This window comes from Triturus cristatus, chromosome 11 (genome assembly GCF_964204655.1).
Source record: "Triturus cristatus chromosome 11, aTriCri1.1, whole genome shotgun sequence".
In the NCBI taxonomy this organism is placed as follows: Eukaryota; Metazoa; Chordata; class Amphibia; order Caudata; family Salamandridae; genus Triturus; species Triturus cristatus.
Window position 1 is genome coordinate 1,135,380,437 of NC_140594.1, and position 24,170 is coordinate 1,135,404,606.

The window sequence follows — 24,170 nt, forward strand, 5'->3', positions numbered from 1 at the left end:
TTCCTGTAAGACAGCAAAATTTTAATTGATGTCAAAAGACGTCTCTGCTGCCACGGTGCTAGGATTATCAAGTTCTGGAACGCACATTTGGATGCTAAGCAGGACCTCATAGGGAGTTCGGCCGTCGAAGGATGTTCTAGGCAGATTATTTAAACCTCTTTGGACTCCATATAAGGGATCACTGATTAAATATCGATAACAAAAACACCGACATACAAATATATTGCAGTAAAAATATCGTACACACAAATATATCGACACCCTATACTTAAACAAGAATTTACCCAAATATCGATAAAAAAATATTGCCTATATAAATATCGTTTACAAAAATATCGACTACAAAAATATTAGTAACAAAAATATTGAGAAAATTAAATTATAATGAAACAACACAAATATCGATAACACTAATATCAACTTACAAATATCATCAAAATGCATATAAAAAATATAGACTAGTCAACATTAAATAAACACGATTTACAATTATTTAATTATTTAACATATCTCAAATAATTATAATAAATGATAACATATATCAAAATATTAAATGATTAATATTATTCTACAAACCCTAATATATGTTCAAATTCACAAAATAAAATTAATTTACTCGACAACAAAAAGAAAATTGCATATATATAATATACAACTATAAAGGTCATAAATTAAAAATATTAACAAATATATTTAAATGACTACAACAAATAATATATTATAAACATAAAAAATAAACAACACACAGATATACCTAATTAAAAAGAAACTGCTAAAAAATTCAAACAACGTATCTCAACCAATGAATTTAAACTAAAATAGCACTAACCAATAAAAATTGTGAACTAATTAACAGAACGCGATAACAAAAAAAAAAATTAACTAACATAAATTTACCGTTTATCGGCCAAACACGTAGGGAGAACGCTACTTTACAAAAGAGAAAAAAAGAAAATCTACAAAAACTACTAAAACAGATTATACTACAAAAGAGGTAAGAACAACACTTTTTTACAAAATATAAATGCCTAGACCTCCTTAACTTAACTAACTGAAATAATAAAATGTTCCCCTCTTTTTGAATCAAAACTAAAGTTGCAAACAACTACACCAAGAAAAATAAAGCAAATTGTTATTAAGTACCTTATTTAACTCTACATGATGAAATACATACACTAATAAATATGGAACTTTACCTAAAAAGAAAGTTAAATAGTCTGATGTTGTAACACGTTTACAATAAGAAAACATAACTAAAACAATACACCCAATATTATTCCACTGCCTGTTATGGTAGAGCTACAACAATAGATAGCAATGTTGTGAATTTTAGAGAGCACAACCATCCAACCAATGTAACTGAATTGGAAGTAAGAGAAGCCTTAGGGGTCTATTAGGATGGCGGTTGGAAAACCACCCCGACTGCCATGGAAGCGGAAAACAAAACAACCGCCCGCCGCTACCGTGGAAAAACCGGCGGCCAAATTAGGATCCACTGCCAAAAAACACCGACCGCGGCGGAACGGGCCAAGAAAAACGCCCATAGTGGGCGGAGATGGCCAAAATCCATCCGCAGCGGTCGGATTCGCGGCAGAAAAACACCAACCCGCCGCAAGTATAGCGGAGACACCGCACAGGAAATTAGGATATCCCCGATGGTCCCGCAGTACGTTCCGCTATTTCCAACCGCTGCGGTCGCAAACAGTGATGAATGGAAGAGCCGGCGGAAGAGCTGCAGCATAGCCACCGCTGCGGGGGATCCGTGAAAAATATGGCGGCCAAATGAAAAAAAAACACAATAAGGCCACAAAGTGCACACAGCAAACTAGCCATGCCCCCCAAAAACACAAAACACACCCCAATGACACAACCACATGGCAAAAAGACAAATCCCAGGACAACCCACACAACACACCTGACAGCACTCCCCCATTTGGACACACCCACATAGCTGAGTATAAAACCAGCCCCGTCCCTGACCACAATCCTTTGCAATACTCCAGAAGTGAAGGGACATACACCCCAGCTGAAAGGAGAGGCAAAGAACACAACATCACTAGCCACACCATACACAGCACCACCACCACTTCCACACCTGCACTACTAACCCCCTGCACATCACACACCATACACATCTCTACCACACCCACCACTCACACCCCTGCACCCACAACCACTTTGCATACCACACACCATGGCAACACATAAAATGCCCAAATTCACAGAGAGTGAGTTGACAGTCATGGTAGATGAGATAGTCAGAGTGGAACTACAACTGTTTGATAGCCTGGTCCAACAGACACCATTAGCCACAAGAACACAAATGTGGGCAAGGATAGTCGAGAAGGTCAATGCAGTAGGGACCACCCAGCGATCACAAAAGGAAATCATGAAGCGGTGGCATGACTTGAAGAGGGTTGTCAAAGAGAGGAGGAGCAAGAACCGTGAGCTGGCAGACAGGACTGGCGGTGGCCCTCCCATTCCACCGAAACCATTCACTCCATGGGAGGAGAAGGTGTTTGCCATACTGCATCCAGAGAGTCTCACAGGAGTTCCCGGGGGAGTGGAGGCTGGTAAGTACAAACAAATGACTACCACCACACTGCTATGTACTGTCTTGCACAACTACAAAGCTACACCACCTAGGACAAATTCCATTCATCTGCACCACACACTCGCAAAACATGTCTCACAGATCCAACCTTCACTCACTCCCATTCACCCCAAACGTAGCCAGCAACATTACCATGGGGGCATGTTTACAGGCAGCCAGCAATACAACTGCCACCAGGCCCCCTTGTCCCACAGCATCAGCAAGATGGAGCCCTCCCCCCACCCAGAAGCATGCGTCAGCCATTACATAACCCACATCAAACTTACAGGTAGGTGGCCATCTTCCCTGGGAGGGTGTTTGTGGGTGGGAGGCCTGTACCACTACTCCCACCATGCCCCCTGTCCCACACCTGAGCCGGATGGAGCACTCCTCCACCCAGAAGCAGTTGGAAGCCATTGCAGTACACCAAACAAACTTAGGTAGGTAGCTGTGAGAGGTTGGCCTGGTATATGCTGTCCACTAGTTATAGTGGGCACCTTGCACCAGTCCAAACAACCCCTTGATGATATGTTAAAGACAACCTTTATTGAAAGCTATCCTAGTGGTAGCTATGGAGAGCAGCCTTCAGGCTAAGTCTTGAAGGAATGTAAAGCAGCTTGTTTTACCAGTCTATAATCTCTTGAATGGCTAAATGAAAGGAAACCACACCAGGTATATATATAAAATATATTTATTTATTACTAAACACACCCCTTTAGTCTCTTTATGAGGCTAGAGACAAAAGCACATAAGTTACACTTCAAATAAACAGTAAAGTAGCACGAAATGCATGTTAGACCCTAGGGGCGAGCCAAACCATATACTAAAATAGTGGTATAAGAACCACGACTTAACTAGACACTAGGCCTAGAGCCTGTAGAATGGCTGGGACCTCAAGGAACCACCCAAGGTAGTGACACAGGGGACCCACGGGGCCGTGTGCAGTGAACACAGCCGCAAGCTCCAGTTAGCTTCTATGGGGAAAGTTACGGTTAGATTTTTAAAGATTAAGGACACTTAGAGAGGGACTAGGACCAAACCCTTTTGGACTTAATCAGATCTCTTCCAGGGGATCCTCATCAATAGTCATAAGCACTGAATATTCCCGCCCATGTGCGGGGACCCCGAAAATAATAAAATTATATATGAAAAACATATATATACAGCTCTGTATTGTATAAACCTATATTATTTTTTCCCAAACAAATGCAGGCCCCATAGAAGGCTAGACAATGTAGACACAAATATCCAATAATGCACCATAGGTATAATAATAAACCTAAATCTCATTTTTATTTTTTATTTTTAATGAGGTAAAAAACTCATAATAAAGAAAAGAGAACACTGTGCAAAACACAGATCCACAAAACATTGTTAGCCTGCAGGCTGCATTGCAATACAATACCATAGAGTCTGAAAAGCCTTGTACAGGTAAAAACTGGCACCGTGCCTTTAAGGCAGCCCTGACTCCAATATCCCATCATGCCTCAGGGGTGACAGTTGGGTCAGTTGTTCTTTGCGGGACCGTAGTCCTAAACACAAAGATATACTTCTTCCATGTTAGATAATACAATCCTCATATTTGCCTGGGGAGGCGGGTGGGTTGCTTATGACTTTGATGAGGATACCCCTGGAAGAGAACTAGGATTACAGGTAAGTAACTTATCCTTCTCTTCCAGGGGATCCTCATCAATAGTCATAAGCACTGAATAGAATAGCAAGCCCACCTTCCACCTGCAGGGAAATGAGAACTGCACTATACATGGAGTAAAACCATTGAAAAATTCAGTTATTGAACAGATTCAGTTGCAGAGTTTCGTCCAGGGAAATCTAAAGTCCTGTTGCCAGGGGTACCTACTTTATACCCAAGGAAGGGGTTGGACTAACTCAGGGGACCCACCTATGGGAGGGTTTGGAAAGAGGGGTGGCTACACCCAATTCCTTTGTCCAGTTTCGTGCCAGAGCAGGGGCTGGTAGCCCCTGAACTGGTCTGAGCTGGACTATGCACAGGGACACCAAACGTGCCCCCAGTGCAGGACTTCAAAGCACTCTCAGAGTGCACCAACCCAGCCCCAATACACTAAAGCCTGTCTGGGAGGTGGTGACACCTTCCTGTGACAGGAAACCTATTGTCCAGGCCTCCCCTGCCGGAGTTTCAGTCAGCAGCAGGAGGCCAGACTCGTGTCTGTGACTGCAGCATCCATTTTGTGATGCCAGGGCTCTTTTAAGTTGGTACCGGGTATACCAGTGCTGTCATGTCTCTCCCTCTAGAAGGGTGGGATCATACTCCCACACCAGTTACTGGTGTGGGGTATGATTCCAAGGTGTTTGACATTAAACACGACATGTTTCCGTGCAGCCAGTCCAAAGTTAGCATTTACCGTTTGGTTATAATGTACTTAAGAGTATATGGTCAGGCTGCATCACAGACAACCCTGGAGAAGAGATTCCGAAGGCTGCAGAGGGGCTCATCTCATGCCTGGGCACCCTCTCACACAAAACCAAGCACCCTGCCTTCAGGATTGATAAGGCCTGACATAGGGGTGACTAAAAACAACAAAAAAAATCAAAAAATCCAACAGTGTAGAAGATGCAAAAAGGAAATTGGAAGAATCTGAAAAAGAGTTAGCATCTTTTGCTGATTACTTAAATAACCGCAAGACAGAAAAATTAACAAAAGATAAACGCTTTAACTCTATAGAAAGAACTTATCCATATCTTGGGGAACATTTTTATAAATCTAACCAATATATGAATGATAATACATCTAAAAGCCAAAAAGTCATGACCTTCTCTGATAATACAGATTCAAAAGGGGAAGGTAGCTCTAACTATTATGAATCTGATGGAAGATATAATCCTTCAAATCAAACCACACGTAAACCTTTATTAGTACAACGTGGGACAAACAGGTGCCGTCAGAGAGTGAGATTCCAACCACAACCCAGAGAGAGCTATCAAAATTATCATCACCAAATCAGACTCTCTGCACTTCCTAGAAACTCGCAACAAACAGTACTGGAGATAGAAGACACTATTCCTATTTTTAACCTTTCTTCGCAGAGTTTGGACATAGTCACCAGTACCCTTTTATCAAAAGGTTTATCGTTTGTCCCTCATGCTTTTGTGAATAAGTTCGAACTATACCAAGATATATTTTCGTTCTTTCGAAACATTAGACTAAAGAAGTTTTTTAATAAAGATAGAACCTCAGATTCTGATTCAGAGAATTTACAAGAATTATCATTACCTTCTACTTTCCTTCCCTCATTGAATCAAGTCGGCCCAGAAGTTGCCATATTTGAGAATGTGGTTCTTAAACGCCTTGACCAGGCTACGCGATTCATCCCCAAACCTTTGTATAACTTAAATAGGGAAGAATTCCAGTCCCTGCAAGCAATAGCCAACAACAAAAACATCATAGTAAAAAGCTGTGATAAAGGAGGGGGAATTGTCATTACCGATACAGATAAATATAAACTGAAAATGCATTTGATGCTTAATGACCAAACTTTCTATTAAAAAATAACATCTAATCCTATGACAAAAGTAGCCCAGAAGATATTAGCTTTGACTAACATTGCATTGGATGCAGGTCATATTAGCAAAAAAGAATTTGAATGTTTAGATTGCTCTGATGGGAAAACACGATGCATTTATGGTATCTCCAAAATGCATAAAAATGTAAACGACCCTCCTTACAGACCCATAGTGTCGACTATCGGCTCAGTAACTGAACCTTTATCAAAGATTCTAGACAGCAAAATCAGACCATTTATACCTAATATTCCTTCTTTTATTCAGGATACACGAGATATCATTAATAAAGTAGAAAACCTTCACTTCAATCCTGTTACAAATATTTTAGTGACTCTGAATATAGAGTCACTATATAGCAATATACCTCAAAGGGAAGCATTAGAGTCATTTCACTGGTTTATTGAGGAGTTTAAAATTCCATGCTCTAAATCATTCTTCACAAAATGTTTACATATTGTTCTTACCGAGAATACTTTTGAGTTTGGTCATCAGCTATATCCTCAGACAAAAGGAGTAAGTATGGGAGCATCGGTAGCTCCCACGATAGCCAATATTTACATGGCTCTATTCGAAAAGAAATTTATTCATAATGAAATCGCTCCTTTTTTTAAATCCATTTCCCATTGGTCCAGATATATTGATGACATCTTTTTTATCTGGACCAATGGGGAAGATGACCTTAGAGAATTTTTGTCGTGGCTGAATCTTGTAGATGTCAACCTCAAATTTACAGCTCACACTAGTATTCAACAGGTAGAATTTTTAGATATTTTCATCAAACATAATGCTGGTATTTTAGAAGTAGATTTATTCACAAAACCCACCGCCAGAAATACCCTCCTTCATTTTAAAAGTTATCATCCACGTTCTCAAAAGGACAGTATCGCTTTTTCCCAATTTTTAAGGTTACGTCGTAACTGTACAAAATTATCTGATTTTGATCTCCAAGCTGAAAAAATGAAGGAGATTTCTAACACGTGGTTATCCACTCAGACTAGTTAGAGATTCATACAAAAGAGCACGATACTACGACAGAGACCATCTCCTTACCAACAATATGCGCAAGAAGACTGACCAAGTTGTCTGTATTACTAGACATTCCACATTGAATGCCAAAGTGAAACAGATAGTTAAGCTAATTGGCATATTTTAAATAGTCATCCAGAATTAGAAAATAAAATAGCCAAACCTCTTTTCGCTCATCGCAGAAACAAGAATTTAAAAGATATGATAGTCCATTCGAGATTCAAGTCTGAGGTTCCCTTCATTCAAAAAACTATCGACAACATCAGACCTATCAAAAGCACCTTTACATGTGCCTCTTGTAAATCATGTGATCAAATTCTAGAGGATGAATCCCTCATTCATAATGGATACACTATCCAAGCACAACATCTGTGGAACTGTAAAACACAGAACGTCATCTGCCTAATTCTGTGTCCATGTAAATTAGGCTATGTAGGTGAGACATCTAGATCAGTCCACATTCGCATTGCAGAATATCGTTTTGGCATCCGTACAGCAAAAATGTCTGCACCTTTAGTCAAACACTATCTTGATTTTGGACACAAACCTGAGAACATTCAATGGCGTGTCCTAGAGAAAATTAATACTGCAGAGAACAATAGTGGATGTAAATCCATAAAAAAAAAGAGGTATTTTGGATTTTCATCCTTAATACTTTCCATTGTGGGCTGAACAACGAGTTACCATGGGAAAATGCTGTCTAAGAGACCCGTCGTTACATAGTGTATAGGCCACTTTTAAATTTCAAGTTCTGTTCCTAATTGAGAGTTACAAAAATTAATTACTATCGTCTACATAAAAAACATAATATATGGTTTGCTTTGCACTCTCCTTAATTTTAGAAGAAGAGAACAATGTATACATTTATTTTTAGTAGGGTTCTATAATGTGTTAAATAATATCGAAATAAATTATCTTTAATTGTAGAAATAAAAGAACAAAGCCTCTATTACAAAAAATAAAGAGAACCACCCATCTATATAATACATTTTTCCGTTCACGATGCACATGTATATATGCATTGTGCGCCTCACATGTTCTTTTGTTACTGGCCTCTTGCATGGACTTACATGCTTGGTTACATACGTGTGCCAAAGTTTATACTCTAATCCAGCATGGCATGAGTTGTTCTCGTAGAAATTTCCCCGTAAGGTAAATAAAGATGCAAAGGCGCCATCTATGTTACGATCATTCATCTAAAGTTTACCTTTATATTGTAGGTTTTACCTGGAGACAATATCTTGATAATATCTCGAGATATAAATAAAATAAACTCTTATTTAGTTGATACTTAAGGCGTATCTGCGATATGCATTTTTTATACATCGTATAAATGATGGTAATATACAAATCTGCCTGCATCCGAGTCATCTTGACATGCTATTGTTCGTTATAAGCGGAGCAGACTATGAGGTTAGAATAATAAAGTTTTCCTCATATCGTTTTTATAAAAATAAAAAATAAAAAAAAGAACCATCTATTCTAAATATACGTAAAGCTCGCCTTCCGTAGGACGTGCATACATATATTATGTGCGCCTCTTACGTTCTTTTCGCCAAAGTCCTCTTCCAATCAGAGCTAAGACGTAGTATCACATGACTAATTTACGTACTTACCCTTACGTTTAAATTTTAGATTGAGCGCGATGCATACGTTTCGAGGACATTTTTCCCAAACATTCATCGTGGACGCAAAAACGCTGTTCCCAAGCCGTAGTTATCCATATACAGGTTAGTAATCAGAAGGGTAGATTATCGCTATTATATTATAAGATGTGCTGTCAGCGGTCAATAATTTTTATACTATTAAATGTGCAGATTGTTTGATATTATACAGAGGATGAAAACACTGATTTCTTAAAAAACATGAGTCACGTTCTCACTTTCCATCCTTACAATCATGTAATTCCGTCTCTTCCCCCGTAAATAACATATATAATAGTAGGGATAATTCTGAGATATAGAGACAGTACAAGTTATGTATTTAAAGTAAGTAATATATAGTATATATCTATCGATATTGACATGGTCCTTTTTGTTTGATAATCTACAGCTTGGCACCAAAGATAAGAGATAAAATGTGCATTTCAACAAAACGGATATAAGTATTGAATCTACCATTTATGTCACATCTGTTGACATTCTAGCCAGGTAGGTAGCGCTATCCTTACTCCCTGGTCTATAGCTTAGGGACTTGTCATTTATTTTTATAATGACTATATATATATATGGATATTGATTAATTAATATGCAACATATATCATTTTTCCATAGACGACATACGTTCTCTTGGCCTTTTTATCTTCATCCCTCATCCATAGCTGTATTCATTTGAAGCGTTCGCCCAATGAATATATGATTATAAGGTATCTCTCTTATATTCCTAAAATGTACCAGTCTACTCATTCTAGATTTTCTTTTTTCAGTTATATACTTACTGTTTATAGAATTCAACAGATCTAAGAGTTTCTTATCTTTCAACTAAAAGTAAGCTAATTTTCCTTTTAATTCATCTTTCTGCCACTTTCTCTCTATCACCCATTGTAGAATTTAAACACCCTCTTTTCTTCCTCGCAATTCTATATCTTGGGGATAGTGCTTTCTCTATCAATCACTTAGCACTCTAAAATCATTGTCAGTGACATGTTGTTTATAACATAGAACATCATTATATTCTAATTTTCTCTATTCTTTTATTTTCCTTTTTTGCACTACTGTACTGAGTCTTGTTCTTGAAGAGCTAACTTGTTGTTATCGGTTTGTTTATAATTTAAAAAAAATGTTGAAAGTAATACCAGTGTACCTCTCAATTGATTTTAGGAAATTTGTGTGGCTTTCCTGATGAAGGCGCTAGTGCACCGAAACGCGCGTAGAAGCTGATCCTTTGCCGCAAGATTATTTTTTATGTTATATTGTGTTTTTAAGAATTGATATATACTTATTTTGAAATCATTTGTCTTGCTACGAAATTAATTTTAAATGTTTTCATTGTGCTTCTGTGAATTAATTTGTACCCATTTTGTACTTGTATACCTTATTCATGAAGTATTTTTGTATGTAATGGAAATATTATAATTTTCATTTTATTCCATGGATATTATTGACTCCATATTTTTATAAAAAGATTAGCAATCTATTGCAATAAAGAAAGCAACTTTTCTGTATAATTATGAGTTGGTACACTGTGTTTAATTAACCTATTTATTGTTTGTTTGCTTTATAAAAATATATTTGTTGTGATATTTACCTTTTTCTGATTGCCTAGGAATTTATCATTCACAATAATTACGGATTGATAAGGCCTGCCATAGGGGTGACTGATAGGTTTCTATGTGCATTGATAGGTGAGATATAGTGAACCTATTTCTCAGTAAGGGGTGCATGCACCACCTTACCCAGGCTGCAGTAGCAGACCTGTGATGTCATTTTGGGGGGCTTTCCAGGGGTGGCATAATACATGCTTCAGCCCCTGGTAGGCCTCTGGGGTACCTATGCCCTGGGTACTTAGTATATCATATACTAGGGACTTATGAAGGCACCTCAGAATCCAATCTGTTATGTCCCTAGGGTACATGGAATCAATTTAGAGAGAAAGCAGCTAGGCTGGGGTCCTGAATAGCAGGGCCCCAGCCAGACTAAAGTCGAAAAACAGTGTTACAGCAGCAAAAAGTGGGGGTAACCATAAGAGGCAGATCCTACTCTCCTACACAACCCCCCCCATATGCAGGGATATAACTAACCTTGACCAGTTGAGTCTTCATGTTCTAAGTGGAAATATTTGGAGAGTCCATCTGCATTGGCATGGTTACTCCCAGGTATATGTTCCACTGTATAGTCGATCCCCTGTAGGGAAATGGACCACTTTAAGAGTTTGTGGTTTTCACCCTTCATCTGTTTTAGCCATAAGGGGGGCTTATGGACTGTTTGAACAATAAAGTGAGTACCAAACAAGTATGGCCTCAACTTCTTCAGAGCCCAAACCACAGCAAAGGCCTCCCTCTCAATGGCTGACCAACGTTTCTCTCTGGGGGTCAGCCTTCTGCTTATGAAAGCTACTGGCTGATCCTGACCTTCATCATTCAACTGTGACAGTACAGCCCCTACCGCCAACTCAGATGCATCTGTTTGTACAATGAACTTTTTGGAGTAATCAGGACTTTTCAGGATGGGAGCAGTGCACATGGCCTGCTTCAGGTCATCAAATGCCTTTTGACAGCTTGCTGTCCACTGAACCTTTTTGGGCGTTTTCTTGGAAGTAAGGTCATTCAATGGAGTCACAATGGATCCATAACATTTTACAAATCTTCTGTAATACCCAGTCAGGCCTAAGAAGGCTCTCACCTGAGTCTGGGTAGTTGGAGCAACCCAGTCCATTATGGTCTGGATTTTGCTCTGTAGTGGTTGAACCGGCCTCCATCTACAAGGTTGCCCAAGTACACAACCTGACTCTTCCCTATCTGGTACTTAGTAGCCTTGATAGTTAGGCCTGATTTTTGCTGGGCATCCAAAACATTCCTCAGGTGAACCAGGTGATCCTCCCAGGTGGAGCTAAAGACAGCAATATCATCTAGATATGCTGCACTATAGTCTTCCAGGCCTGTAAGGACTTTGTTCATCAACCTTTGGAAAATGGCAGGTGTATTCTCTTCAACCCAAAGGGCATTACCACAAATTGATAGTGCCCACTAGGGGTAGAAAATGCTGTCTTTGGCTTTGCATCATCAGCTAGTCTGATCTGCCAGTAGCCAGCTGTCAAGTCAAATGTGCTTAGAAACCTGGCTGAGGCCAATGTATCTATTAGCTCATCTGCCCTTGGGATGGGATGGCCATCAGTCCTAGTGACTGCATTGAGGCCCCTGTAATCCACACAAAACCTCATCTCTCTCTTGCCATCTTTGGTGTGAGGTTTAGGCACACAGACTACTGGACTAGCCCAGGGGCTATCTGAGGGTTCAATGACTCCAGAATCCAACATGTTTTGGACTTCTGTCCTTATACAGTCCCTGACATGATCAGGTTGCCTGTAGATCTTATTCTTCACAGGCAGACTGTCCCCAGTGTCCACTTCATGCGTGCACCAGGTGGTCTGACTTGGAGTCAGAGAAAACATATGAAAACTGGCTGAGAACTTTTCTGCATTCAGTTTGTTACTGGACAGTGAGGCTGCCTGCCAAGGTTACACCATCAACTAAACCATTGCATTGTGGGTGATAGGGTGTGGTGAATTTGTAATTCACTCCACACTCCTTCCACATTGCAGTCAAGTAACTAGACATGAAGTTTGAACCCCTGTCAGATACTACCTCCTTAGGAAAATCCACTCGCGAGAATATACCCAAGAGGGCCCTTGCCACCACAGGTGCTGTAGTGGTCCTAAGTGGAATGGATTCTGGATACCTAGTGGCATGGTCCACCACCACCAGGATAAATCTGTGCCCAGATGCTGTGTGAGGATCCATGGGACCAAAAATGTGAATCCCCCCCTCTCAAAGGGAACCCCCACCACAGGTAGTGGTATCAGGGGGGGCCTTTGTGGTTCCACCTACCTTGCCACTGGCTTGATAGGTTACACAGGAGCGACTAAACTCCTTAGTGTCTTCAGACAATTGGGGCCAATGAAAGTGAGGAACAATTCTGTCCCAAGTCTTGTTTTGGCCCAAGTGTCCTGCTAAGGGAATATCATGGGCTAGTGTCAGTAGGAAGCCCCTAAACCTCAAAGGTATTACCAACCTCCTGGAAGCACCAGGCTTGGGGTCTCTACACTCTGAATAAAGGAGTCCATCATCCCAATAGATGTTTTGGGTGCCACTACCATTCCCAGCAGCCTCATCAGCAGCTTGCTTTCTGAGGGGTTTAAGAGAGAGGCAGGTTTTCTGCTCCTGGCTCAGATCTGCCCTGGAAGGGCCACCTGTTCCCAGGAACTCAACCTGGTCAGGTTCAAGTTCCTCTGGGATAGTTCCTTCTTCAGGTTCAAGAGCATCTCCCTCAGGAGGCTGATCTGTATTCTGAGTCAAAGGGGAAGGCACTGCCTTAACCCTACTGCTCCTCCTCTTGGGAGGCACCTGGTCCATTCTTCCAGAATCCAGGGCCTGTCCAGTGTTAGACATTTTGGTCTGTGACCTAGTCACAGCAAAGACATATGCAGGGATCCCTAACATTTCTGCATGTGTCCTGAGCTCCACTTCAGCCCAAGCTGAAGTTTCCAGATCATTGCCAAGCAAGCACTGTACTGGTAGGTCCGCACTTACCACAACCTTCTTAATGCCAGTTACCCCTCCCTAGGAGAAGTTAACAACTGCCAAGGAATGGTCTGTCCGGACATTGCTAGCATTGGTCACTTGGTACATTTCACCAAGTATAATCTGCCCAGGATCCACAAGATCTTTTGTCACCATTGTGACACTTGCTCCTGTGTCCCTGAATGCCAAAGCCTTTTTTCCATTAATCAAAGGCTGTTGTCTGCACTTGCCCAAGTTAGTGGGACTCACAAAGGGGGACATATCCATGCCCCGTCACAGATCAGGACAGCCTGAGTTGGAACTCTGACTAGGCCAGAGTCCATCTCAGATCCCAGGGTCAACCCTACTACACTCTTACTTTGAGCATTACAATCACCAATTGTAGCTGCACTAGGGGGAACAGTTGCCTTAGGGGCAATGGTGGCTGGATTAGAGTCTCCCCACCCTTGTCAGAGTTCTTTGAATCTTGCTTCTTCTGGTCACCACCTTAGTTCTGAACCTTCTGCCTCACCCTGGTTCTGACCCATTTGTCTGCCTTCTTTCCCAATTCTTGGGGAGAGGTCAGATCTGAGTCCACCAGGTACTGATGCAACAGCTGATTTTGACAATTATTAAGGATCTGCTCCCTCATAATCAAATTGTACAACCCTTGAAAGTCATGCACTTTGCTGCCAAGTAAGCAACCCTCCAGAGCCTTAGTAGCACACTCTACAAAGTCCACCCAGTCTTGATTTTGTGCCTTTTGGGTATCTCTGAACTGTAACTTATATTCTTCAGTGGTTAGCCCAAACCCTTCGATCAATGCACTTTTCATACTGGCATAATCATCAGCATCCTCCTCTCCAACAGTGAGGAGCATATCTCTACCTTTGTCTACAAAGGAGAGGTACAAGATTGCATCCCACTGCTCCTGGGAGACCCTTTGAACTTTACAGGCCCTTCCCAGTACAGTAATCCATGTGTGGATGTCATCCCCACTCTGGTAGGGAGGGACAATCTTATTTAGGTTTATATGGTCATGAGACCTCTTCCTAACAATAGGGATGTTGCTGCCACCATGGGACTCTAGTCCCATCTTTTGTCTAGCTCTATGGAGCTCTAGGGACTCCCTTTCTATGGCTATCTGTGCTCTTCTGATTCTAAGCTGAGCTTCCTCATACTTGAGCTGCCTGTCTTTACTCTCCTGAGAGGTTTCCCTCCTATGAGAGGAGACAGAGTTCCCTATGGAGGTGTGTAGGAAGGTGGATATCTGACTATGGTTACCCCCAACTTTTTGCCTAGTGTCTAGCTGGTTTTTCGACTTAGTTGGCCTGAGATCCTGCCATTCAGGGTCTCAGGCTGTCTGCTCTCTCTTTTAAATGGACTCCATGTACCCTAGGTACATACCCAATTGGTAAGGATCACCTTATTGGACCCTGTACAGTGTACCCTAGGTACCCAGGGCATAGGTGTACCCTAGGCCTCCCAGGGGCTGCAGCATGTATTATGCCACCCCTGGTCTGGCCTTCCAATCAGACACAACTGGCTGATCACTCAGCTGGGGCAAGGTCGTGTAATCACCCCTTGCTTGGATATAGTATACCTATATCTACCCTTATATATAGACACATGTGTACCTATCAGCCACTCCTATGGCAGGCCTTAACAATCCTGGAGGCAGAGTGCTTGGTAACATGTGAGATGGTGTTCTAGCATGAGCTGAGCCTGTCTGCAGCTTTCGGAACCATGTCCTTATAGCTGTTCTATGATATAGCCTACCATATACTCTTAAAGTACCTTATAATCTTAAAAGGTAATGGTAACTATGGTTTGGCTTTATCAAATCATGTTGTGTAAGGTGTCTAACACTTTGGAATAATACCCCCATACCATTTCTGGTGATGAGGATATTATGCCTCCCTTCTAGAGGGAGAGACATGTTAAAATCCTACTTTGCTGTTTAACTCTCACCAAAGCCTCAGCATCACAAAATGGATGCTGCTGCCACAGACACGAGTCTGACCTCCTGCTGCTGGGAGCCCTCCCAGCCAGGGAGGCCTGGACAATAGGTTTCCTGCTTGGGGAGGTGCTAGCACCTCCCCAGACAGACTTTAGTGTACTGGGGCAGGGAGGGCTGAAAGGAATGAGACACGCAAGGTGTCCCATGCATAGTCCAGTTCAAACCGGTGCTGGGGCACTCCAGCCCCAGCTCTGGCGCGAAACTGGACAAAGGAAAGGGGGTGTAGCCACTCCCCTTCCTGGTCCCACTGTGGAAATATGGATTTTTCTGGTCAGTTATGTCCCCTATCTTGGACCCCAACGGTTCTATGTGCATGTTACAAGTACATGTATGTTCCCTCCAGTTCCAGTTATGAAGACGCAAATACATGTGCGTCCACCGTTAACATGTCCTCTGTTGATCCGCCATGAATGGGCCGGATATTCCATTCCTAAGTACGAAAGGCCACCGCCTTTATATGGTTCACTTATGCCATTTTACAGTCCAGGCAAGTAGGCCCTGATTCTGTCATCAAGCTTTTCTTGCCTTCTGCCTCTGAGAGCTCCAGTCTGAGCCTGCATCTGTGACCATGAACTTTGTCTCACTCCCTGCGCGGCTAACGGTGCCTGATCCAGCCCGTCGCCTGCCAAGAACTGTATTTCACCTTCAAGATTATCTCCTCCGTCCCTATCCAATGCATTCCTGTCTAGTAGTTTAAGTAAACATTCTTCCAGCTACCGAGCAAAAGGCCCGGCTTCTCTGTCCTCATGCAAGTAATTCATAGCCCTGTTACCATGGAATATTCCTACCCCCTCGCATTTAGTGTAGACACTTAGACGCTTGTACACGCACTCACAGTCAGTATAGAATAGATTTTGTTCGAGAGACCTTTCTTTTTGGATAACACAGTTCTTTAAACATAGGATATTAGATATGATTTGGGATTAGGTTGACATAACCCCAGACTTTTGTCTCCACATGTAGAGCTAAATGTCAAGTCCCTTTCTCCCTCTAGTTGCACGTCTATCACACGTCATGCGACTGCGCACGCATCTCTGCCAAATATTTCTGCTGACATTGCAGGATTCTCCAGGTATCCACCCACACATGACAAATTACCCATTATCATCAAGTGGACGCCCACATGGAAGCCCACCTTCACGCCCGAACAGTTTAATCTCTTTCCCCACACGCCGGAGATGAAGGTCCAGTTTTGCCCCCTTCCATAGCCGTGATGGACTTCAAGCGCGCACGTCGCGGGTCTTCCCGCCAACTCCCTCAGGCCAACGAAGGGGACAGACTGCGACCAGGCATCCATACGAGGCGGTGAGGAACGCAGATTGTCCTACCCAGAGCCCACCTGCGAGAGAGCTGTGTCCGAGGTATACAGAGGCCCACCAGTTTCCGAAGTTTCCGAAGGTCACGAGTCGAGTCCAGTCCGGTCCAGTCCAGTCCAGTTCAGTTCCGAGGCCTTCCGTTCCGAGCTACCCGGTGAGTACCATTGCCGGGGAGGCGTTCTGACGTGCACATAGGTTGTGCCGGTCAAGACGGGTTTGGGTACACAAATCCGGTCTGCACTGTTTTAGCAGTGTATCTGTACTGTTTAGCAGTATATCTAGTATATCAAGTATATAAATTCAGAATAATCCAGTTCATGCCGAGTATTATGTTTAGTGACCAGTTTCTTAGATCATCATCATCATTGTTGCTCATTAAATGTTAAATGTTAAATGTGTTAATACGTCCTACATATTGTGGTATGAATGACTGTTCATTATCGTGTTTTATTGTATTAAGTGTGTTCGATAATCAGGTATCAAATCAAAACTAGAAAAGGGGTACTCGAAGAAGCTGTTCCCATTCCACCTAGGGACACTCCAGGGTACTTTATGTATCATAAGCATGGCCTAGATGCCGTATTATTTCTTGATTTATGGGTGGACTACACCAGGGATTTACCAGAAAGTCAGAGGTGGCCCGCAGTTGGGACATGGGATGCAGATTGCATCATGAGAGTAGAAGAAGAATTATGGAAAAAGATAGCCAGGCAGTAACAGAAAGATGCCATTGAATTATGGCGTAAAGAATAGCATAGACGCACAGAGTAAGCGCTCAGAAAAGAAGAGAAAAGTAGGGAGGATTCAGACAAAGCCCGAGAAAACGTGTTAGTTGAGGAAGGTATACGAGTAAAAGCAGAACAAGTAGATGGACAACGAAACACTTATGAAAGAGAAAATGTAGACCAGCTTGGAAGGATGCCATTGAGTTTTGGCGCAAGGAGTCACATAGTAGGTCAGAGTAAGTGTTTCACGAAGCAGAGAGGAGTAGACTGGAGTCTGGAAAAGCCAAGGAACAGATGTTACAGGAGTAATTGGAGTAGGTAAAATGAGCGCAGGCTGACAGAGAAAGAAATACTGACGTTGCTGGTATTTATCCCGTCCTTTCAGAGGACCTAGCAAGAGTGGCCCCAGTAGAAAGACCAGTTAGAGTGCCACCGCAAGTACCGCGATACATATAATAATGATATAGTAGCCCGAAGGTTCTTGAGCCACCCACCAAATGAACAGCGCATGGCTGGTGTTTACATGGTCCAACATTTGACTACGTTGTCAATAGGAAATTGAGAGGGGTGTAGCTAGAGAAGGAGCAACACCTGTGATTTGATGACACCCCTAATGTACAAAGTGCTAACGAAAAAGTAATTGTTGAAAAGTTTAGCTTGAAAAAAAAAAAAAAAAAAAAAAAGAATTGTGGGTATTTCGAATTTGCAAATTGTTCAAGAATACAGGTTTGTGTTCTTGGTGGTCCAGTGAGCCAATGTGCTGGGTCAAGTCGGTGAGATTATGACCCCCTGAGTGCAAATTGTATGTAAAAATAATTTTTCAATTGGGCGAATTATTGCAGTTTTTATGGAATTGAGTAGTCTTTTTGTCTTTGATAGCTTCAGAGTGAGGAGAAGGTGGGGGCTGTGTAGAGCAGTATGTGATACAGAAATCGGAGACAGATTCTGACCTTGTAGCCAGCGTAGGTGGGGGCCGGTGAGAGGAGCAGAACAGAGGCACTGCTTAGAAAGCTTCTCTGACATCGCATCTGTGTAATGCCTGCAGCCGGAACAACAAAAAAAAAGTTGGCTGGCAGCCCAGGCTCAGGCCGCGCTGAGGGGCTATTTTTAGCTTCTCTGATAAGACAGGGCAGCTGAGAAATGTAAGTCGAGAAAGATTCCCTTGGTCTATTCTGTGCTAAACCAGTGCCCCGAGGAAATGTCTATGGAGAAGATTTGTTTTATTTTTTAGCAATTGTTATATTGCTTCTGGCCAGAAAGTAAAATGTTGCTCTTGCTTGGAATTTTAAGGGCTATGTGCCTATATAAAAACGATTTTCAAATTCAGACATTTTTGAATTGTGGCCACAAGCTGCCACCAGTTGCATTGGATAAATGATCCAGTGGTTAAAAGTCTGTGAGGAGAGATGAGAGGTGCGTCTTCGTCTGGGACATTAGGGTACATTGTGTTGACGAAGATGCATAGCTCATTTTTTATAAAAGAAAACAAACAGGTTCGTGTGTTCTTCGTTTTTGATTATTATTGCTGATTCTGTTTTTATAAAAGAAAACAAACAGGTTCGTGTGTTCTTCGTTTTTGATTATTATTGCTGATTCTGTGTGTCAGACTTGACACGGTGATTTCAGATGGGGGTGTATAGGGCAGGTAAATGAATTATTGATTATAAGCCTGACAAATTAAGCAGGCCAGAATGTTCGCCTCTGAGCTGTAGGTACTGTAATTGCGCATCGCTGCTCATTTATATATGTTAGTGCAATTGTCTATGCTTTCTGTGCTTGGTATACTGATGGCTTGGCATATGTATTTTATATATGTTTTGTTTTTGTGTTGTATTGACCAGTCTGTTTAGCGTTTAATACCAAGTTCTCCTGTGCAAGTACAGAGATGGTCGTGACGACGGCGATCTTTGAACAGCGCTCGGCTGGAACTTGTTCACAATTACTAAATTTCACAGACGTGATATTACCTTTATCATGCTGTCAAAATAGCAGACAACACGTTATCAGTGTATGTCTAATTGGTGTTGGAGATGAATGAAATAAAAGGAAAAATGATGCAAGACTAAAATATTTTTCACATGACTGCCTTTCTCTTATAGACAGGCAGCCTCGGTCATATGTTTCCAGATTGGACATTAAGGAACAATTATGATCTGTGCACTCGCATCTTAACTCTTGAAGGCCTGTTTTAAATAAGGACTGCCACCACAGAGTGACAAATGAGGCTCGGTATTTAGGGTAATGAGAAAATATCTGACAGGATTTCCTTTTTAAAGTTTGCTTTAGTAAGCTCATTCTTGTAAGTGGTGGCCCCAAAAGTTGACTTGTTTTTAAATTAGGCTATTTATTGTATAGGTGGAAATTATTGCAAAATGACTGATTTCTTTAGCAGATAAATTATTAATTATCAACATTAACAACTGTTCTTAAACTTGGTTTTCCGAATATTTAGGTAATTTAGCATTCCTATTAGGACCTCCTAGCATTAATATTGACTTCAGGTTGGTGTAGGTTCATGTAATAGGGACATTTGCATATGAAATGTCATTTGGCTAGCTTATGAGCTAACACAATGAGGTTTGTACATTAATTTGAAGGATTTCTCGCCGTTTCAAATACGCTGTGTATCTCCTATAATTTTGCTTACGCCCAGTAGCTACACACAGGGATTAATAGTGTTGACAAGACACAGGGTTTGATAGTGTTTGACAGCAGTGAAATCTGTTTCAGATTTCCTCCTGTCAAAAAGGGGGGGAAGGAGGAGAATATTGGCTTTCTGCTGGCCCCTGAGGAGGTTCGCTTCCCGCTAGCCCCTTAAGAAATTAAGCCCCTTAGAAATTAGCCCCCTTAGAAATTAAGTCGAGGAAATAGGTATGGTGCTTTCCCCTTTTTCTCATGTTTTATTGTGATCTTTCAGGGGAATTAGTTGTGGGCACCGGAACGTATTCAATTGATTTCTGGTTTTTCCCAGCCCAAGACACAAAAAGACTAAAGTCCTCAAGAACACACTGTGGCATTTGAAGAATTAAAGAGAGCTTTATGTCAAGCACCAGTTTTAGCAAACCCTGATTACAACAAATCGTTTATGCTTTTTGTGACAGAGCGGGATGGAACAGCACTATCTGTCCTAACACAAGATCATGCAGGAAAACACGAGCCCTGTGCTTATTTTTCTAGTACATTAGACCCAGTAGCACAGGCTTTGCCTGCGTGCCTAAAATCAGTTGCAGCAACGGCCTTAGCCATAAGACAAAGTGACTTGATAGTGCTGGGCCACCCTCTGACAGTACAAGTACCACGCGCAGTAGAGGTTCTCTTGAACCGGACACAAACACAACACCTGACTGTAGCTAGACTGACAGGCTATGAGCCAACGTTATTTCAACCACACATAGAGATCAGACGATGCAACATACTGAATCCTGCTACCCTTTTGCCCTCCAGTACAGAAAGCGTTTCACCACACGACTGTGTTGAAGTAATACATACCGTGACTAAACCAAGACAAGACTTGACAGACGTTGCACTCCCAGACCCCGACCTAACACTATAAGTTGACGGCTCATGCATGAGGACAGGGGCGGGAGAATTAGTGGCAGCATATGCAGTGACTACTGATACTGTAATAATAGAGACTAAAAGAATAGACATATTGTCAGCACAAGCAGCAGAGCTCATCGCCCTGACACAAGCGTGCATAAGAGCTAAGCACCTGAGAGTAAACATTTACACCGATTCTCTGGCGAGAAAGAGGTTTCTTGACCTCTCATGGGGCCAAGATACAGCATGGCCCCCATATTCAAGCCCTACTGGAAGCAATACATTTACCAACAGCCATAGCTATCCTAAAATGTAAAGCACATACTAGAGCCACAGATACCATTTCCCAAGGCAATGATCTGGCAGACCGAACAGCTAAACAGACAGCTCAGACCCCACTAGACATGACAAAGTTACAGGTTCAATAAGTGTCCAAAGCCATGACAGTTAGGGATCCTTCCAAGGATGTACAAGACATACAGACACATGCTACTATGGACGAATTAAAGAAATGGTCGGAACAAGGAGGGGTACTGACTGATCAGGGTTTCTTCCTGATTCAATGGTACAAGTGATTATAAATACCGCACATAGTCCTGCACACTTAGGAGAGAAAGCAATGATAGATAGCTTACAGAATATATGGTTCAACAAGCACCTGCGTGCAGCAGCGAAACAAAAGGTCAGAACATGTATGATCTGTTGCCAATTCAATCCAGGTAAAGGCATTCCGATGGAACAAGGTGGATTCCATCCACCTGACCACCCTTTTGAAGTGCTCCAAATGGATTATATCCAAATGAACAGATGTAGAGGTTACAAATATGTCCTGGTACTAATGAAGCAGGTGTCCCTTCTGTTAGGGTATACCTGGAAATTCCATTGTGTGCGACATCCTGAAGCAGCAGGCCTTGTAGAAAGACATAATCGGATATTAAAATTTGCGCAGACAAAGGTGTAGATTGGATGGTAGCCCTGCCGGTTGCCCTCTTTTTCATGCGAATGGTAGCTCATTCTAGAACAGGCTTATCTCCCTATGAAGTGGTCTTTGGTAGACCACCAAATATGTGGGGCACTCCAATGCCTAAAAGATAATAACATGCTGACAGATTACCTGGCTTCCTTGATGTCTGCACTACTCTCTTGTTGTTCGCAGGTTGCTGCCGCCTTCCCTGACAACACCCAGGTCAAAGAATACTCCATCGCTCCTGGATGGAAGGCGCCAAAGTCAGTGCTCTGGACCACGGGGACGGCCGTTAAAGTCAAAGTGCACCTTCACCACTCTTTTACAAAGGAAAAAGACTTTAAACTTGGATTTTGGATTTTGAACACCATTTTCTAGAGGAGACTCCCCAGAAGTTTCCACAAAGCTAAACTTAGATCTAAAAAGTCAGAACCCGTTTGATCAATTAAGTCCACTAGGTGGTGAAGCGGTTGAACATGTATTCTGGCTTGCATAAGATCTTGGACAATAATATTGATAAGAAAAAGCAAGATGTGCATCACGATAATATGTATCAGCTTAATACTACATGCTATTTTTTCTCCTATTGCCTCACTCTTATACTCCTCCACTAATGATACCATAAAGCACACATTTAGTGATCTGCCATCCTATGAGCTATCATATCGACTTGCCTTACGCAACAATACCTTTATTCAGATGCTGCACCATTCACATCAGACTAGCAATGCTACAGACTGCTGGGTCTGTGGCCGACTCCCCCCCTATCAGAACTATAAGGGAGTTTTGCCCCTCTTTCTCTATCCGTTCACACACAATGGCTCCTGGGGAGCATGGTTTAGTTTGATTAATTCCCTAGATTCGAATTCCGCAGTTTATCAAGACAACTGGGTATGGGGAAACCTGAACTTAGTTTTTGCTTAAAGTCTGCTACCCTAACAAGGAGGGACTTCCCAAAAGAACAGGAACTGATCTAAGAAATGAAGTATATGGATTAGGTAATTTTACACTTAACCTCATGATCCTGAACGTTGAATCTGAAGCTACACCAATCTTGCCCGCCATGTCCGTATTCCCAGTAAAAGGGGAATTATGTATAAGAAAGAATGGCTCCATACACATGGGCCATAGTAAATGCACCACTGTAATAAAATTCAGTGATCAAGGCAAGTCTACATTTAGAGCTTCTCGTCATTCCTACTTTATATGTGGCCAGACCGCATATATACGCCTACCTCTAGATTGGGATGGTACCTGTTACATAGCATTCCTCCTACCACCTGTTTTCCTAGCTCCTCCTGATTATCATAGAAATACTCATTTAGTACACAATAGACAGCAGAGAGATCTCCCAATTGTCGATTACACTGAAACAGCATGGGAAAAATACACAGATTTCAATAAAGGTTTCTTTCCCTATATAGGTACAGTTACCAATAGTAAGCTGATACGTAGATTAACCAGAACCCTTGAAGCAGTAGTGAACGAAACTATTTCCGCCTTAGGCAATTTAACAGAAGAGCAGTCTGCTATGCGGATTGTTGTGCTTCAAAATAGTCTTGTCCTTGACGTTATCCTGGCCGATAGGGGCGGAGCTTGTAGGGTCATCGGATCAAGCGATTGCATTTTTCATACCAGAAAATTCGCCATCTGTATATAAAGCCATAACTCGCCTTCATAAGATTGTAAGCCAGATACACCAGAATACAGGCACCTGGACTTGGTCCGGTTGGTTTTGGAGTGTATTATCTACCTTTGGATGGAGGGTCCTATCCTTCCTAGGTATTGGCCTTCTCATACTATTCAGTTGCTGCTTATGCCTGCAATGTGGACCAGCGATTTGTGGTCTGTGTGCCACATCGTGCATTCCACATCAAGATTTTCATTCAAGATCCCGGAAGAAGAAAGAAGAACAAATGATGCTATATGAACAGATCAATGGATTAATGAAGATTGATATCTCTTGACGGGCAAGTAGGGGACAAGGAGGGAATGTGGAAATATGGATTTTTCTGGTCAGTTATGTCCCCTATCTTGGACCCCAACGGTTCTATGTGCATGTTACAAGTACATGTATGTTCCCTCCAGTTCCAGTTATGAAGACGCAAATACATGTGCGTCCACCGTTAACATGTCCTCTGTTGATCCGCCATGAATGGGCCGGATATTCCATTCCTAAGTACGAAAGGCCACCGCCTTTATATGGTTCACTTATGCCATTTTACAGTC

At 41.9% G+C, this 24,170-nt stretch overlaps 1 protein-coding gene and 1 long non-coding RNA gene across 4 annotated transcripts in view; one reads left to right on the forward strand and one right to left on the reverse strand.

Moving 5' to 3' along the window:
• LOC146786202 (cytochrome P450 2J2-like) overlaps positions 1–24,170 on the reverse strand; it is a 626,890-nt gene that overhangs the window by 462,382 nt on the left and 140,338 nt on the right. The gene's annotated exons all lie outside the window — the stretch shown is intronic.
• Positions 8,780–10,328, forward strand: LOC146786203 (uncharacterized). The gene is made up of 4 exons (XR_014970870.1): positions 8,780–8,889; positions 9,212–9,309; positions 9,433–9,524; positions 9,979–10,328. It is a non-coding gene; the product is annotated as an uncharacterized LOC146786203 (long non-coding RNA).